This window comes from Rousettus aegyptiacus, unplaced genomic scaffold, assembly GCF_014176215.1.
Source record: "Rousettus aegyptiacus isolate mRouAeg1 unplaced genomic scaffold, mRouAeg1.p scaffold_m13_p_11, whole genome shotgun sequence".
Taxonomy (NCBI): Eukaryota; Metazoa; Chordata; class Mammalia; order Chiroptera; family Pteropodidae; genus Rousettus; species Rousettus aegyptiacus.
Genome location: NW_023416286.1, coordinates 73607448 through 73624102, shown reverse-complemented (window position 1 = coordinate 73624102; position 16655 = coordinate 73607448). Strand labels below are relative to the sequence as shown.

Sequence of the window (16655 nt, the reverse complement as noted above, 5' to 3'; positions counted from 1 at the left end):
CCTGATGTTCTTCCCTGTGCCAAGATTCTTTTTCCAGTGCTACTGTCTGTGATAGTTTCTCTACGCTCTACGGATTTTTTTTCCCTTTATTTTTATATCTCATAAATTGCACTTTGGGATAGAAAAGGTTAATATAAAAAGTCTGTCAATGAATTCTTAAATATTATTTTTTAACCTAAAAAGTTGCCCTGATTTTAATTTAACTATTCAAGTTGGCTAAGAGAACATAGGAAAAAAAGAAAGAACAGTTTTCTAGTCTTTTAATTCTACCTTAATATATTCAAACATGTAGACATATGTTACATGGATTATGTATTTTTTGACCTCATAATTCCTATCTTTTATACATTTCGTACTTCTACATTCATAGTACAAAATCAGTGTCAGATAATATTTCTGTAGCCAACCTGGCAAGCCTCATTTATATGATCATCTTTGAGAGGCCCTATGACTGGTGAAAATATACTGTTTATATTTGGAAGTTGGATATTACTATGACTATTTTGTAATTGTAATTTTTCTTTTTGAAAATAAGATTTCCCTCAAGTCTTAATTTTCTTGACAGGATTTAGATACTTTAAAAAGTGAAAATCTTCCTAAAGTGTTCTCAATTCTCCACTGTTCTAGAATGAGGCATTTACTATTCTCCGTGACCTAAGATGGTGTTGCTAAAGGAGTTGGCACTGCCCTGGTCCTTACTGGTCCTTACTGTGTTCCTGAGGCCATTCCAACTCTCCTGCAAAACTGAACAGGCGGCACGTTCTCCCCTCTTTATGTTCATTTGGTAACTGGCCCTAGGCTGTTGAGAAAGAGGACTAAGTTTGGGGTGTTTTATTTGCCAGGCCTGGGGACCGTACCCTTCCGCAGCTGCCCTCCTTGACAAACAAGCATGTGATATTGGGATCTGTCTTTCTTTTTTCCCCCCCAATGTTTATTTTGTAGCTTTTATGTGAAAAATAGCCAATCAGAGTGCTTTTTCATTTCTCTGTAAGAATTAGGCCATCTTAATTTCACACATATTAGAATTTTTTCCTGGTGACCCAATATTGTTGCTAAGATGTTTTGAGAGCTATTTCTTCATCATCAGAAATGATTCTTGGGCCCTTTACTTTTGTTGCCAAATTCCTTTTCTATACTTTATTTGAACTCTGAGAGGTCCGAAATGCTCATCCTTAGGTAACTGAGGTTTTTATTATAAAGGAGAACCTCCTAATAATTTTGATGTTGGGAAGTAGAGTAAATAGCATGCTTGTATCCTCACAGGGAAGGTTGCTAACTTCTGTATTTAGAGTTTTGAGGGTGTGGTTGACTTCATTTCTTCATTAGGTCAGTTGCCATTAAGGATCATGTGTGTGTGTGTCAAACGCATGAGTGAATTCTGGACCTTATTCCGGGAATACAGAAATGGACGTCCTATGTGGTATTTCTTGGTGTAGCTGTCTGGTTAGTGCCATAATGCGGATAGGCAGAGGGAGCTTTGGGAGAGGAGAGACATCAGAATCAGATTATTGGGAAAAGATTAGGAAATACTTTCTAAAGGGGCAATGCTTGGTTTAGGTCTTGGGAATGAGTTGGAGTTAGCTAGGAAATGGGGAATTGAAAGGCGTTTTTTTTTTTTTTTTTTTTCTTAAGGGGAACAGCAGTGCAGAACGTGAGGGAGAGTGAGTGGTGTCGTCAGGGAAACACCCCGAACTCCAGCCGGAGTTTAGAAGAGCAGGGCACCAGAGCGAACCATCTCAAGCAGCCTTTTCCAAGGGGTGGTGTTCTGAGACCCTCGTAGGTCCCTGAGACACTTGTGCGTGTGTGTTGGTGTGGGGAGGGGTGTGGTGGGGTGGGGGGAGGCCCTACGAGTTCAAAACAATGCCGATTTTTATTTGGCTTTTTAACTCTAATTATCTCCAGAGTGTGCTGAGAATTTTCCAGAGGCTACATGATATGTGATGACATCATTGCTCTCAGGTTTAATGGTATATGGACTTGCCGATTCTTGTGTTTGAAAAATTTCTCTTTAAATTTCTAAAAGGGTAAATATTGATAGATAAGCTTACATAAGCTAGAGCTCTTGGGACCTTCAATAATTTTTAAGAATATAAAGGCATCCTGATGCCCAGAAATCCAAATGCTGTTCTAAAGAGTTTGGATTTTATTTTGAGTGCTGGAGGGGAGTCATCGAGTGACTTTTGCAAGAGGGCATTGTGATCAGTATATTTAGAGAGCATGGTGGTGATATGAAACACAAAGTGCTCAGGGCCAGCTTGAGGCAAAGAAATTAGTAAAACAGCTAATGCGGTAATTCAGGAGAGAAATGAGAGCTCAGGCTACTTTTCCTTGGGGTAGAGATGGTGGTAAAAATGGAGGGATCTTCAGTACATAGAATCAGTCGTCCTGGAAGGTTTGTCGGGGAAGAAGTCCTGCTCACTCCCAGGCTTTTGGCGTGGGATACTGGCACTCAGTATCCACACCGAGTGGACAGATTCCTTCTTTGGGCACTTTAAAGGTATGTTGCACTGTTTTCTGGCTTCCATTGTCTCTGATGAGAAGAACTTGTAATTCAAATCGGTGCACGCCTATATTCAATGTGTTATCGTTCTCTGGTTGTTTTCTGGTTTTCTGGTATTTGCTTATCTTCTTGAATTATTAAACATGTTTTCCAATTTTTGAGGAAATTTTGGCCATTATTTTATCAAATATTCTTTTCCTGCCACATTCTCTCCTTTTCTTAATTATTGTAAGTTGTTCTTTATAATTTACAAATATCTTGCTGTCTTTAGTAATTTAAACAATGGACCAATAATTCCTTTTGACTAGGACAGCAGTAAGCTAAAAACAAAATCAGCTGGCTGAATTTTCCTTTTTTACCTCTTGGCTGAGCATGAAACTTGATTTTCATTCATTCAGAGCTACAGCACCAGAGATGGTTTCAATCGGCTCCTTTGTGATGACAACTTGGCAGGTGTGATCGAAAGTCAAAGTCAGTTGTCAGTCATCTCACAAGCATTCTTGCCAGCATTGTCCATGGCCATCATCCTGGCACTTGGTACTCGTGGCGGATTTCTTAGCAAATAGTAGATGACGTTGGCCAGGTTGACTGTTGGCAGTTCTGCAACACGTCACATCAATAGTGTTGCGGATACTCATGCTCTCAGCGCTTACAATGGTGTTAAACGAAAAGGTGGGCTTTCCTTCTGTCCTGTGGAGGTGACAGACCTGAATCTGTTAAAAACCATCAATCCTTTACAAATTCATATCCAGAATTTAATATTTCCAGGGCAGCGACTGACCTTCTCTCTAAAAGTAGGGGGTTTCTTCCCAATTCCTTGAATGTCACCAGAAACTGGTCAGAATGAGTCCTGTGATGTATACCCCTAATTTTATTACAAATTTCAACAATCTTAACTTCTTCCCTGGCTGTCTTAAGTGTAGCCATTCCACTTTTCATCTGTTTAGCAAACCAAAGAATGGACAGCACCACGAAGCCCTCAGTCTGAGGACGCACTGATAAGGAGGTGTTTCTTCTTGTCTTCAGGCACCTTAATATCAGCTCTTTCATACAGAGCCAGAGATCCGGCTCCATACACTCCAGCTGGTTTCGGCTTCCTCCCAGCTGGGCATATTTTGCCGCTGCTGTCATTTTCACAGACTTCATAATTTTCTAGATGTTTTTAATTGAGTTTACTTGTCTGGTAACATCTTTCAAAGTTGCCATATTTTGAACTTGGTTCCATTGCGGCTGTACAGCCCGGGCCAAGAGCCCAGGGACCCTGCTTGAGAAAACGTGGCACTGGCCTGCTGAGGTCAGGCCTCTCTCCTCTCTTCTGGGACATCAGTAACAATTATTATCCAATTACGTCAGACATTTTAATGTTGTCCCACAGGTCCCTAAGATTTGTGTTTTTAGTCTTTCATCCTTCGGTTCTTCAGACTGAATAATTTGTGTTGATCTGCAGTACATCCTCAGTATCTTCAGGGAGTTCACTGACTCGTTCCTCTGCCATCTCCTTTCTGTGGTTAATCCCATTTTGTGAATTTTTATTTCAAATATTTTATTTTTCAGTTCTTGAATTTTTATTTGGTACTTGGTTATTCATTGTTGTAGTTTATAATTCTCTGCTGAGATTTCCTTTCACTGTTATGAGAGTTTTTCCTTTTTATGTATGAATATTGGAATGAGCTGCTTTAAAATGCTTGCTTGCTGATTAGAACCTTGCCGACTCCCTTGATTGTCTTTTTCTTTGGGAATGAGCTCCTGTTTCCTGCCTTTTTTTTTTTTTTTTTTTGCGTATAGCACCTGGTATTCCTAGGTGGTCTACCATCCAGGTACTAACCAGGCCCAACCCTGCTTAGCTTCCGAGATCAGATGAGATCGGGCTTGTTCAGATTGGCATGGTTGTAGTCCTGCTTTTTAAAAATCTCACGTAATTTGGGTTGCATCCTGGACATTATAAATGACATGTTGTGTGAGCTCTCAGTTTTATTACATTTTGGCAAAAAAAAAAATGATATTTTTGTTTGGTTAAAGCAGACAATTTAGCTGGAGCTTAGTGCTACAGTGGCAGCAGCTTAAATCTCAGTTCGGATCTTGTCGCCTGGGCTAGAGAGCTCGGAGCCCGGCCCGCACATCTGCGGCTCAGGGGCCACCTAGAGATTCGGGGGAAGTTTTTATACTTCCTCTCTCTAGCTCTCTCTCTCTCTCCTGGAATTTTCCTCTCATTTTCTAGTGATCGTGATTGTCCTGGGCTCTGTCCTCTAGTTCCCATCCCGGTGAGACTCTTGTTTTTTTTTTTTTTTAACCCAGAATTTGAGCTGGAGTGTGTCCTTAGGCTTTAAACCTTAACAAACTGGAACCTCACCTCTTGCAGTTCCTGCTTCTATGTGTCAGCTAGCCTCCAGGCATTGCCTGCCTGCTCTCATTTGCTCTCTGATGCTTTCAGAAGAACTTTTTTTTTTTTTTTTTTTTTTTTTTTTTAATGTCTAGAAGTCCTGAGTTTATAGTTTCTATCTGTGGGAGAGTTGGCCTGATAGGAAGTACTCGGCCATCCTAGAAATGGAGTCATGATATTTCATGGGCATTAATAACTGAGAAAGAGAGATTATAAAGACAATTTAATCAAGTGGGAGGCGAGGAAGTGAGAGGGGACGGTGAGTTTAATTCTGGTCACACCGAGTGTGGTAGCAGCCAAAGTAGAGTTATCCTCCCAGTGGTAGTGCTGGATGTGTGACTCTTACAGGTGTGGTTTGGGCCAAAGATAATGGATTTAAGACTCTGAAGCATGCTGATGATGACCGACATCATGAGTGTGGATGAGTAAGGAGGGATGTTCCGAATGAGAGTATTGACCTGAATTCATAACCCTAGGGAGCAGCCATGTTTAAGAGATGGGCCTAGGAAGAGGAATCCAGGAAGGAGATTCAAAATGTAAGTGGAATAATTTGTTAGGGAAAGTTGTTACAGAAACCAAGCCAGTGGCCAACAGTTCTTAACCTGGGATCTCCTGACCCAATTCGTCCAGGATTAAGTTTCAGGAGATTTCTGAACCTTCTTCTGTGTATGCATGTGTGCTTGTGTGTGCGTGTGTGTGTGTGTGTGTGTGTGTGTGTGTGCTTGTGTATGATTTTTTGGGGCGAGGGTCCATAGCATTCAACAGATTTCCAAAAAAGTTTGTGAGTTGTGATCTGCAAATAGTTAAATGTTGAAATAAACAGTATCAGACTAAAGTTCAGGAAAATAACTGAAAACTCTATTTAATCTGAAAATTTGGATGTCACTAGTGGCTTAGAGTATTTCAGAGTGAAGGTGGAAGACAAACGAGTTCCCTGAGAAGTTAATCGAGATGCAGTAGGAAGGATAGGGAGTGTAGAATTCTCTTCCAGGAAGTCTGGTTGATAAAGCTAGGAGAGATTGTGTGATAGGGAGGAATAAAGTTAAGAAAAATCTTGCACCGCCTGCCTGGCCACGTCCCTCACAGGCCACTTGCCATTTTGTCCCCTTTGTGCTCACGTGTCGAGGTTTTCCCGTTTGCGAAAGCTGCTCTGCCGTAAACCTCCAGAGATTGCTTGTGTGGGCCGGCACACGTGCATTCATAGCTTTTGATCCTAAAGTGGTTATGAGGTCCATGAAAACAGGACTTACGTTTTTGTTTCGGGTGTTCTGTCACGACAACACCTTTTAGTACATTTTGCACGTAGTACAGACGCTGTGTGGTTCACTGGCAAAGGTTTCAGGATACAGGGTAGGTCCGCGACTTGGCGAAACAGTGAGCCCAGTGCCCAGGGTGAAGAGAACATCTCTGCTGAAGGGTTTCCCTCATGGCTCCGCCTGGGTATTCTCTGGCCTCTGGGGGAGGTTGCAGGTTGTATGCACTACAGGCGTGACTTCTAAGGTTTACCCTTTCTAGGCGCTTAGAACAGGGAGAGGCCTTAAGCACTTTGTCCAGAAGAAGTCCGGAAGTATAGAATATATGTCCCCTCTCCCCCTTTTTGGTCCTCTTTTCTTCATAGGAGAGAAGTATGACTAGAGGAGACAGTAGCTGAACTGGGGTGGGAATCAGAGAGGTAGACCAAAGCAGAGGAAACTGAGATTTTGTGGCTTTCTGAACTCATCCTGATGTCCTTAAGTGAAAGGAAAGTTGCAAAATAGCTGTTGTGGCTCATTCCTATTGCTGCTTTTATTTTCTCCCACTGAGAAGTAGAAAACTTCTGCTTTCCAGTTCGCCCTCCTCACCCAAGCCAGCTAATTTAATACAAATTCTCCTTGTTCCTTCTAGCCCCTGGGAAGCCCTCAAGTGTCATTGTTCTCTTAGTACCAGATAATGGCGAAAATATGTGATCAAAGATTAAATGAGAGCCCATTTCCCGTCAACATTCAATTCTTATAATAGAAATTTGTTTAAAAGAAAAAAAAAGTGGATGTATAGTTGGTTAAATTTGTGGTGAAGACATTTTGGACCGTACCCTGCTCAAGCTCTTTGCCAAGGAGCAAAGTGCATCGGATCAGCTTTGGAGAGCAGTTCCGAAGCCAGCCTGCTGCCAGCTCACCTCCGAAGGCTCTGCGTCACCTTGAGCTGGTGGGAAAGGGCAGGTCCACTGTGCTTAGGGAGTAAAACGAATGTCGAAATGACTTCTGAGAAATCAGAATGCTTTGGGTCATCTGCGTGTTCATTCATTGCTTAATTTTTAAAAGCACAAGTGGAAACTTAGTATATATACTATTTTGTTCCTTAGTTTTGGTACTTAACCGTTAGCTGACTGCCTTTACATACTGGCACACAGGAGCTTTAAAAGTTACTATTTTTTTCTAGCCATAAAATCTAATATTTATAATTACTGTATTCTATTGAATGGATGAACTAGAATTGCTCCAACCCATCTTCTTTTGATAGATACTTAAATTTGTTCTGATGTTTGTAAGCACAAACAGTACCGTTTCAGTGAATAACATTGGGCATATGTCATTCTGCGTGTGTGCAAATATAATTGCAGGATGGTTCCCAGCTGCTGAGTTGTTGGTTTTCCTCTCTAGAGAGCTGCGTTCCCACCAGCTACATGGTAGAGGGTCTAATACCCTGTTCTTATTCTTGGTCAATCAAAAAGAGAAAGATGGTTTTTAGTAGTTTTGATTTTCTGTTTATCCGATAAGTGAGATTGATCATCTCTTACTATGTTTAAGAGCAATTTGTCTTTTCTGTTAACTCTTTATTTCTACCCTCTTTATTAAAAGAAAACTGGCTCTTTGTCTAGCATGTCAATTGCAATTTTTTTTGTGTGTTGGTTTGTATTTTGACTGTTTTGTTCTTCTAATCAGAAACTTTTTTTTAAAAAAAAATTTGTATATAGTTGAGTTTATTAATCTTGTGTGATTTCTGGGTTTTTGTATTATAGAGACCTTTTTCTTTCCTAGAGTATAAAAATTCTCCTGGTTTGTTTTAGGTTATTTTGTGGATTCACTTTATATGCTTCAAAAGGATTGATCTATCTAGAATTGACTTATTTCTAAGTCATGAACTATGGATTTAACTTTATTTTTCCCTCAAATAGACACTCAGGTGAATTCATCTTTTTTTTTTTTTTTTTTTTTTCACATGACTAGTATACCTATGGCAGATATTACAAGTTGTTCACCCGATATCTGTTCTTCTCTCGTCACCATCTGACCTCCTGACATTTAAGAGAATGTTAGTAAATCCAGTTGAAAAGATTTGTCTTCTTGGACATCCTCGTGCTGAGGTCGCCATGAGTCATGGAGGACTAGGGGGTAGAGCATCTAGAAGACCTGTTGCCTTGTTGGCACAGAGGTGTGGACTGAGGGGCTCACTCTTTGGTCTTACCCTTTCCTCTTTCCCTGTTTGAATGAGGGTATAACCATTTGTGGACCATCGAGGAAATTATTATGGATTACAGTTTGAGAAATGTTGCTATGGATGCTGTGAAATCACGTGTTAATTGTGAAAAACGTAATGAAAGTAAAAACACTTGTGGAGAGTTCGAGGTCAGAGTGCTTCCGGGTGTGTGTATTGGTGAACTCAAAGCAGAGTGAAATGCAGTGGAAGAATGCAGGTGAATGGAAGGACTAAATTCTTAGTTTTTATTCTTAATATCTTGGCCTTCTCCACATTGGACTTGAGAGTTAGGGTATACACAAAACTACACTGAAATATGATGGCATCTCACACCAAATATGCTGGCTTTCTCACTGGATTTCAGCCTAGTTTTTGAAAGGCAGAGAAAACCTGCTCAAAGGAAATGATCTGTTTGGTTTCAGCATGTGGACAATATTCTCATTAGGGTAGTAGAATAAGTAGTGTCTAGTCTTTTTAAAAATAGACATTTAATTGTATAGAAAATGCAAGTAATAATTTGTTGAAATTACTGAATTAAATCTGCCTACAAGAGCAAATAGTTTTTAGTGAGTAAATAATTTCAGAGTCAATTTTAACTCCCTATTTCTGTTATTTATAGTTTTATCTTCTGTTTAAATTATAACAGAAGAATGTTCAAATGTATACGAACATTGTTAGTTATAAAGTCTTTTATAAATCAAATTTAGTCGAGGTTCCTTGAATGAAAACAAATTTTTTTTGTAACAAGTTAAATAAACTTGTTTAAGTAATTGGGCTTCATTTATTTATTTTTTAGACCGCTATACATTTTTTCCTCCCATCCTAATCTTAACATTTTTTTTTTAAAAAAAAAATCCTATTTATTTATTTATTTATTTATTTATTTTTTATGGTGACGTTGGTTAACAAAATCCAATAAGTTTCATCTGTACACTTTAACAGTAAGGCGTGTGTGTGAGTGTGTGTGTGTGTGTGTGTGTGTGTTTTACACTGTGTGTTCACCTCCCATAGTTGGATTTCTTTCTGTCACCACATATTTCACTCCCTTTACCCCATCTACTTCTCCCCTCCCCTCTACCCTCTGAGCATTTTGTTTAAATTCAAAAATAAACTAAACATGCTTTTTTGGCAGATATTCTGTCCCCTTTGGTATTGGTGGAAGTCTGAACCAACAGGACAAATCCTAAGACATCTTTGTTGCTAGAGGCAAACGGAGGTGGTGGGTGAGCTCTCTGAGAGCGAGCTCTGTATCTAAGCGGTACCCATTCCTTCATTGCTGGAATGCTATTCCTTAAACAAAAGGTGAGTTTATTACCTTGGTTGAATAAGGTGGGCAATGAGACATGATGCTCTAACTCATAAAATTGAAGAACATTTCATAAATTGGCCTCCCTGTCTGTAAATTTCTCCTCCTTGTAACACACACACACACACACACACACACACACACACACACACACACACAGATGTCATTTACATAGCACTTCTGAGAAGCAAAGTAATAATTAAGATTCATGGAAATTTTACAAAGTTTTCTCTAAAACTGCACATATTTGTGAAAGATAAATGATTAATAAATATATATGCAGGAGTATCCTTAGTTCCTACCCGGAGCACAGTAGACGATTAGCAAATGTTGGTGGAATGGATGAATACAATTATGCTGTCTGTCAAGTATGGCATATCGGTTTTTAAATATATGACTCTCTCCAGCCTGAATATTTGACAGATTTGATGAAATAGTGACTGTTGCTACTCATTAATCTTTATGATTGTTAATGTAATTATAGTTAACAAAAGAAAAGATCTTTTAGAGCTTGCCTCGTATCTAAATTATACGCAAAGAAATCAAGCATTCCAGACTGTCTGCTTTACATCACTGAAAACCGTGTGAGTGTCTCTGACTGCTAGGAGCAATGCAGCAGGTAATGTGAGGCCAGGGCGGGGGAGCAGGAATTTGTCAGGTGTTGATTTTCTTTTGAATTTTATGCCCGTCCTTCTCTTTGTACCAGTCCACACCTGAAGATTAGGTTTGTTCTGCTGTGGATGAAACATTCCTTATTTAATGCATTCCACAGCAGCTCCCAGGTGAATGCGAAACTCAAACCGGGTGTCACCAGCAAACAGGACGAGAAGGCACTGCGTTGCTAAAGCTTTTAGCCACAAAGAGGGGTGCTAGGTAAATAAGCTGAGGACAACCTCCTCATTGTTTCTAAAACAAAAACGACTATTTAGGGGGGGTACTTTTCTGTAATAAAGCGACAATTCTTTGATTGCACATAGCCTTTCTTAAAAGGTTTTTTTACCTACTACATGTTTAAAACTGTAACTTAGACTTACAACTAAAGTCACAGCTTTTAATATGAAAGCTCTGAGTTTCTCTGGGAGGATCAAATCCTGGTAGTACAACTTTTATTTTTGTGCCTGTGGTAAGAACAACTTATCTTGCTTTTTAAGAAAGGCTTTTAAGACCTTATTTATGGTATAGAAGGAGCCAAAGTATTTTTTGTCCTGGATTTGTTTTTCATGACTTTGTTAATTCATTCGGAAGAGACATAGCTAATAACGTAGACATTCAACACCAGTACAGACTGGCACATTGGTGAGATGGCACAGCTGCTGGAAGATAGGGACCATGCAGAGTCCTTTCTACAAAAATCTGCTCTACTACTGTTGACTAATTAGAGATTCATTTACTTCGGTCTTTAAAAATTCCCATTATTTCCTGGGAGAATTAATCATTGCCATCAGTTCTTACCAGTATCTGTAATCCCATTTTGAATATACTGGGGATATGTTCTGTATTAATTTTTTAAAGCTACTTTATGTTTAGTTATTTATTCAATAAATATTTGAGTACCTACTATGGGCCAGTGACTTTTCTAGGTGTTTGGGATATGTTAGTGAAGAAGTCAGACAAACATACGGAATAACTAATAAGAGTTAAGTTTGTTAGAAAGTTCAGCCAAATTTACTGAATTTGCTGAAAATCTTACAGTGGAATTTAGCTGGATTTCTTGTGTGTCCTAACAGAATTCTGTGCATTTATCCCTGCAACCTTTTTTTTTTTTTTTTTTAAAAGGAATGTTTCTTAATGGGGCTCTACAGAGCAGAGTTCTCTGTGATGGGATTTGCAGAGTGTATGGCTTTTCAGTGATGCTCAGAGCCTTATGCCTCTCCCACGTCACCCCAAACCCCTTTATTAGACCAGCTTTACTCCCATTGGTTTACACATGGGAATTCAGCATAGTTTTTTTAGACAAATAAATATTTTACTCTAGGTTATGAGGGAGTGGATGGATGGCAGAAAATGGAGAATTATTATTTCCTGTTTGAAACGCAGTGGTTTAGATGTTCCATGATTAACCTTTCTTGTCATATTAATCTGTGCTCGTCTATGAGTTTCTTTCTTGTCTTTCCAGCTTGGTAAAACTGTTCGTGATTATCTGAACTCTCTAGCTCTCTGAGAATTGGAAGCCTGCAAAAGGCCATCCACAGCAGCTGATATCTTATCATGTTTACTATGCCCACTTCCTCCAGTGATAAAGCCCCTGTTTCTGGTCTCAGCTGTTTCTGTCTTTGTAACATCCTGGATTCTGCCTTGAACAGCTAGAGAATGCTGAGCTTTGGAAAGAAACGAGACACGTTCAGATGAAGAAGTGGAAGGGCGTTTGTGTCAGCTCTTGCCAGGATAATTCTGTGAAACTCTCAAAGTGTAGTCGTTGGAGCACCCGCATCAACACAATCTTGAACGCTCGTTAAAGCTGCACATTCCCAGCTCCAAGCCTGGACCCACGGGCTCTCGAATGGAGGCAGAGGGAAAAATCTAACCTATTAGCAAATGGCTCTGGTGATTCTTCATTCTCAGTACAGTTCAAGAATCACTCTCTTAAACCTCTTTTAATATCAGCTCAAATAATGACATCTGTAAATACTGTTTCACACTGTTGCCTCCTAACTTTTTTTCTTTGAATAATTTACAGTGAAATCCACCCTTTTTAGTGTACTGAGCTGTGACAGAAGCATACAGTTGTGTGACTGCCCCCTAATCAAGATACAGCACTTTTATCACTCCCCCAGATTTCCTTATGGTCAATTTTTTTTATAGTCCATTCTTCCCTCCTCATCCTGTTTCTGGCAAACCTCTATCTGTGTTCTATCTTTATAGGTCCTTGTGGTGTTGCCATTTTGAGAAGGTCACATACCTGGAATCATACTATTTGTAGCCTCTAGAGTCTGGCTTCTTTCACTGAGCCTAATGCATTTGAGACTCATTGATGATGTTGCTTGTATCAGTACTTCATTCCTTTTTACAGCTGAGTAGTGTTCACGGACCAGATGTGCCACAGTTCATTAATTCCCATTGGAAGGACATTTGGGTTGTTTCTAGTTTGGGGCAATTATGAGCCACCATGACCATTCATGACAAGCTTTTTATTTCACTTGAGTAAATGCCGAGGAGTTCATTGATGGGTCTTACTATAAGTCTGCGTTTAACTTTATCAGAAATTGTCATACTTTTTCGCAGTGGCTTCGCCATTTTTCCCTCCTACCAGTAATGCAGGAGAGTTTTGGTTTTTTTTTTTATACCCTTGTCAACACTTGTTATTCTGAGTTCTTAAAATTTTAACCATTCTAAAAGGGAGTAGTTGTATGTTGGTAGATATGCAGTAGTAGTACCTCCTGTTGGTTTCAATCTGCATCTCTCTAAGGACCATTCTTTCGTTTGAATACCCAGCTTCCTCTGCTGGACACTAGGCAATAGCCTTCCCTTTCCCCAAGAATTTATGGATGTCAGGACGAATAACACACAGGTGCAAATGAATGTGAAATAAAATTCATTACTCGCATAATAAATAGCAAAAGGATTCACCGAGAAGAAGGGCTTAAGTTTTGCCCGGTGTGAACCACAGTGAGGAAGGTGTTGGCGGCTTGGGATTTTTATTGTAGTTAAGGGGTAGAGCCTGGATAGGCCCTTTTGTCAGCCAGATCTGTATGGTTTGAAATTTCCGTGGTGCCGAAGAGACAGATGGTGTGTGGACTTTCTTATCAGGTTGCCCAGATGTGAGGCAAAGAGGAGAGAAGAGGGCTGGGGACTTGAAAGCTATCTGAGGTCAGACATCCAAACTCGCAGCTTCCTCTCTATTATGCTAATGATGTCGAACACCTTTTTGTATGCTTATTTGCCATCCATCTATCTTCTCTGGTTAGCGTTTGTCTAGATTGCTTGCCCATTTTTTAAGTTGGGTTGGTTTTCGAGAGTTCTATTTCAGATACAAGACTTTTTCAGTTACGTTTTGCAAAATTTTTTCTCAGTGGTTAGATTTTTTCATTCTCTTAACAGTGTCTTTCAAAGAGCAGAAGTTATGTCTCAGCACTAGTTATCTTAATTCTTATTTAATGCAATCATATACTTATATTTTCCTAACAGATTCCTGTTTAGCTACTATGTGGTTCTTCTCTAACACTTTTAAACCCTTGGGAAGCATCTTAAATGTATCCACTGGCTGCATAGAGTAGTGGAAAAGAATATTATCTATGTTTCCAAACCTCGTCACTTTGAACTTTCTCAGCATTTTTTTTTCTTTTGAAAGCTTTTACCATGGAAGGTAGAAATTCTTGTGGGAAGGACATGGGAGTTGGCTAACTTTCTTATTAAAATTTGGTTTCCTAAGAGAAAAAGCAGAGGCATAGAAATTATGTACCATGGCTAGAGAGGCAGAGCCTGAATTGGACAGCGGATGTGTGTGACCCAAAGCTTGTTACTGTGAATGGTCCATTCTTCACTAACCATTTCACTTTTCTTTGTCTCTTCCAGTGAAGAGCCTTAGTTTTCTTATCTATAGTGATTTATAGTTTGCCAAGAGCTTCAGATGTCAGCTCTCAGGTAATCATTAAGGTTTGTTTTTCTATGATGTTGTGACTTATTGGACTAACTCTGGTAAATTCCACCTATCTTCAGCTATTTGTGTAAAAGCAGTAATATTGGAAGGTTTAAGCATGTTTTCCATAACTTTCCAATCCTTTCTCTTACAGATAATTTCCCCAGAATTTGTTAGATAATGAGAACAGTTTTGCCTCTGAGTGTCCCTTGGTTTAGATTTTTCCATGGAATTTGCCTTTGTTTTATTTTGCACAGACTTAGTAAAATGGCCGACGTGAACTTGGAATAACAGGGATTTGCGGTCTCTGTAAACCCTGCTGGCCACTGGGAATGGAGCTGCAAAGGCATGGATTTGAGTGTCCTTTTCCCTTCTGGCTAGAATCGACTCGTGTTTGTGTAAAGCGGAAGGAAGTGCATTTTAGCCTTATCTGCCTGTCCTGGGTGGTGTCCATGCCCTTTCAAGGAGAGGAAGCAGTGGAGCCTGTGGAATATTTACTTGGATTTGTCCTATGGAAACTAACTCGGTACTCAGCTGTTCATGGTTTGTACCAAATGACTCATGAAGAACATGCTGACATGAAAGCCAGGCTTTGAAGCTTACCTTTGAATGGATAGCTCTCTGTGATGGTGGTTGACAGATCCAAACATTTAAGAATGAGAGAAGATGGAGAAAGGTTGGCTTGGATATAGAGGAAGTATCTGTGTCAGATGACAAAAAATAATACAACTTAGTAATGAATTTGATGTCCTTCATTCGAGGAAAAGCAGCGGGTGGGTTGGGAGAACACAGAGCCTCACCAGCAGACTACAGTGTTCCTGAGGGATTTGGGGCACGAGAGAGCTTCATGGGGTATTCGAGGCAGAAGTGTGGAAGTGGGGCGTGATTGCCTCGGAGTCAGGGGAGTTCCTGATAAGGCCAGAAGGTCCTGTTTTGCAGGGTAAGAAGAGCTAGCTAAAGCTGAGGTGGAGGATTCTGGTTAGTGGACACTAGGTTCCTTGACAGGCATTTCCTGTAAGTGCAGCCTGATTTAGGTTTAGATTCAGGCTACTGGGATGGCCTGTATTTTGTGGGTCCCAGTATAAGAATTAACATTATCATCTATAATTATGTACATGAAAGAAGGGGTGATAAATAGGGAGAATGTAGCTATTCAGTTATACTAATTTACTGGGAAGGGAGGCTCCATCAAACTAAGATTTCCCCCTTACCCATTTTTATCCCCTGTAAGAGATAAAATACATGGAAAATATGGAAGAGTCTGGGCAATTTGTGGAAGCAATGTCTGAAAACGAATACTTGCACTGAAAGAATTGGGGGAACATTTAGGAGAAGGCAGGTGCCTGTGAAATTAGTCTTCCTCTGGGGACCGAGGGACACATTATGGGTTGTGTCTGCATGAAGGGCATTTATCAATCACTATTTTGGATTTATTATAAGGTGACTACCAGTTATATATGGGAGGATCTGTATTGTCAGAAATATTCAACTGTCATTTCTGATCTGAGTCTTTAAGTGGCTGGAATAAAGGACTGATACGTTTTGAAGAAAAAGGACATGGGAAAGTTCTAGAATACAAAGTACAGTTTGGATATAGACATACCTCATTTTATTGTACTTTGCTTTATTGCATTTTACAGATATTGTACTTTTTACAAAATCGAAGGTATGACCCTCTACCAGCAAAAATGGTTACAATTTACCGAAAGCTAAGATGATGGTTAGCATTTTTTTACCAAGGAAATATTTTCAAATTAAGGTGTATGTATTGTTTTTTAGACATAGTGCTTTTGCACACTTAGTGGACAATACATAGCATAAACATAATTTTTATATGCACTGGGAAACCAAAAAAAAATAGTGTGAATTGTTTTATCACAATATTCATTTTATTGCAGAGGTCTGGAACTGAACCCACAGTGACTCCATGGTATGCTGCATTTCTGGGCCACCAGAGGGCAGTGTTCATTCAACAAATATTTATTGAAGTCATATTTCAGAGTACCACTGAGGACTGTGGGAAAGATCAGACTCTGGAGTGAAGACAACTCTGTATTTATTTTATACTCCCTCTTCTCCTTTTTTCTACCTGGCTACCTCCAATAAATATCATTTTTTTTTCTTTCAAGCTTTTTCTTTCTCCCCAAGCGGAGTTATTCCACAGCATTCAGTACACATTTCTATGTAGCATTTACTATATTTTCTTTAGGTATGCTTAGATTTCCTGTACAAATAACAGAAGGCTTCATTTCATTTATTTCACTAGGCTAAAATTTTTAGAAAAATATTGCAAAGATTTGCTAATTAGCTCTCAACTTTTATGCTTATTTTTTCCACTTCTGTCAATTTCCTGAGACATTGAACACAAGCAGGAGAATCTTTTTAGTAAATCGATCACTTGGAGCTCACAGACGTATTAAAGAATACCAGTCAAGTT

At 39.5% G+C, this 16655-nt stretch overlaps 1 protein-coding gene and 2 pseudogenes across 2 annotated transcripts in view; 1 reads left to right on the top strand and 2 right to left on the bottom strand.

The window, feature by feature from the left end:
- Window positions 1-16655, top strand: part of LMO7 (LIM domain 7) — a 180693-nt gene that overhangs the window by 27749 nt on the left and 136289 nt on the right. The window lies entirely within an intron of this gene.
- LOC107513068 lies at window positions 2887-6078 on the bottom strand (annotated as a pseudogene).
- LOC118609632 lies at window positions 4277-4395 on the bottom strand (annotated as a pseudogene).